Raw genomic sequence first — 2,500 nt, 5'->3', positions numbered from 1 at the left:
CCCGCTGGTAACGGCCATGGCTAGCATGGACGGCTAACGCAGTCAGCCTAGGGGGGGCAGATGCCCAGCTTCCCCCGACCCGTTGGGACAAGGTTTGGCCAACTCGGACGGTTGTTCTCGATTGGTTGGCGTGCAGACTACAGAAGGGGCTGCACGTCTTGGGTGACCTTCTGGACCCGTAAGGTGAGACTTGTCTCCCTGAGCGCTACTGAAGCAGCAGTAGTGTCTCGGATTCTGCAGTAGGATGACTACCTATGGATAGGAGGAAGGGCGTTACCGAACACTACGAGAATCCTGGGGCCGTCGTCTGAACCCGGCGACGGTACTCATGTAGCTCCCTCTCCCCGGTTGCCCGTCTGATCCCGGCGGGCTCCGAGTACCCTTTTCCTAACTGACCGACTGGCATTCATGACCTGCCTTGGTAGGGCCCCCATCGACCTCGGCTTGCTGACGTCGAGTGGACGGTTCCTACCCACTGTGGGTCGCTCCCCAACTCTTGTGTAGGCTGGCAGGTGCGTTGCCCGGCGCCCTGTTGGTAGGCCTGGGGTGACTGTGTGGTGGCGAGATCGAGACGAACCGAATCGGCATGTGTATGCCGTGCCTCCAAGTGGCAATGATCGGGAGTGGGTAAGGGTGCGGGGGTAACCTTGTTGCTTTCTGGCCCTCCCTGCTTCTGCTGGATGTGTTTCTCAATCCCTAGAGAGGTGCGAGCGAGACGATGGTCGAGCGGTAGCGTGCAGGGCTACTGGCCACGTACCTCAAAATAAACATTCTCAAGAATATGATGATGGCCATGGGCTTTTAGTCCATATTTGGCTCTGGCAGCGGGGTTGCGTGTCGGCGGCTGGGAGGCTTTACGGGGTGTGAGCTCTTCATACTGGCTATGGGGGCCTCTCCCTAGTGGGTCGATCTGGTTGTCCGGCTTTGGAAGGGTCTTACCGGTCAGGTTGGACGGCTGCTGTCAGGGCTGTGATTCCGAAGTGTAGTCTCTGTGAGGGGAAGACCTAGATCTTTCAAACTATTCCCAGTCAGACTGAAGTCAAAGTCGAAGTCCGCTTTATTGTCTGTTGTTCCGATGTTTGGGAATGATCGGACATCCCAGGATGGCCGTGCTGGGGGATCAAAATCGGCTGAGGGGCGGTTCGGAGAGGGGCCGCTGCCGCTTGGGCTACCTCCCCGCGGCGTGTTTGAGGGTGGGCACGCCGATGGTCTGCGAATCAACCTCTCTGGTGGCCACGGGGACCAACCACCAGAGGCATTGGACTGGGACCCCAAACGGCCCGTAGTCACTTCTACGGGCCACGGTTGCGAAAACTCCTTGGATCGGAAGTCCGCGCTAGCAATTGCACAGAGTCAGAGTCACAGCCAGACGTGCCGTAGGAGCGGGTGGACTGCGGATGGCGAAGCTCTTGACAACTCCTCGGTGGTGTCTGAATTAAAGACCGCCTCTGTCGCTGGAATGAGAGATGGGGCAGGGCCGGTCGTGCTGGACCCACAACTTGTTCAACAGGGTGAGTCGCTACAGAAGGACTTGTGTAAGGATGGAGACTTGGCGGTGATGGGTGAGGCTGTGGCGGCCTCCCCCGTCAGGGTCCTGGTGCATCTGCCTCGAGAGTTGTTGGATTGCTCACTGTGTGGTATTCGGATCGAGGGTGTCCGCAGGCTTGGGAGGCATTTTGCCATCCGGCATGGGGATGTCGTGGTCGAATATGCATGTCGTAAGTGTGACAGACGTGGTGATAACAGTCATTCGATCCAATGTCACGCCGCCAAGTGTGGGGGCGTGAGTGGTGAGGATGTCGTCCAGGGGGTTGAGTGTGACCTCTGTGGGCGGTGTTTCCGAACAGCTGTGGGGGTGTCTCAGCACAAGCGGCAAGCACATGCAGTTGAGTGGTTTGCAGCTCAGCGTGGTCGGAGCCAGGGCCCCGTTAGGTCGGGAGTGACAAGGCTTTGGAGTGAGGCGGAGGTGGACCGTCTCAGGGCCTTGATGGTGGAGTATGATGAGAGTCCTACGAGGTATGCGACTGTTGCCCGGGTGTTGGATACGGGCAAGACAAGGGAACAAGTGAGGGGGAAATGGAGATTACTGTGCGGCGGCGTGGCAGGCAGTGTGTCTGGTGCGAGACGGCGTACCTTGAAGGTCAAGGCGTTGCCCCAGAAATGGTCCTTGTCCCCGGAGCTCCCCGACATGGTGGAAGAGAAGGTGATGGGGATTCTGCTGTCAGGGGACGAGGAGGACCGGACCACTGCTGCCCTGGTTAAGAGAGCTGGTCAGGAGCCTGAACTGATCGATTCTTCTGCTCTGGAGGTCATGGAGGCGTTAGGGGGTAAGGTGGTGTGGCCGGTTAATGGAGCGAGGCGTCCGTCTCGGGGTCGTGCTATGAAGGGCTGGAGGAGGCGGCTGCTCCAGAAGAAGGAGGTGTTCTATCATCAGCAGCGTGGCTATGTTGAAGCTAGGAAGGGTTTGGCCCGCCGGATTCTGGATGGGTTGACCCCGCTT

The 2,500-nt window shown here is 58.8% G+C and overlaps 1 pseudogene; it reads left to right on the top strand.

The window, feature by feature from the left end:
• The window catches only part of LOC147038996 (28S ribosomal RNA), a 9,673-nt pseudogene that overhangs the window by 3,171 nt on the left and 4,002 nt on the right, over positions 1-2,500 (top strand).

The sequence above is a fragment of the Syngnathus leptorhynchus genome, unplaced genomic scaffold (genome assembly GCF_054491065.1).
Source record: "Syngnathus leptorhynchus isolate UIUO unplaced genomic scaffold, UIUO_Slep HiC_scaffold_23, whole genome shotgun sequence".
Lineage (NCBI taxonomy): Eukaryota > Metazoa > Chordata > Actinopteri > Syngnathiformes > Syngnathidae > Syngnathus > Syngnathus leptorhynchus.
The sequence above is the reverse complement of the archived record's forward strand: the minus strand, read 5'-3'. Positions and strand labels throughout refer to the sequence as shown.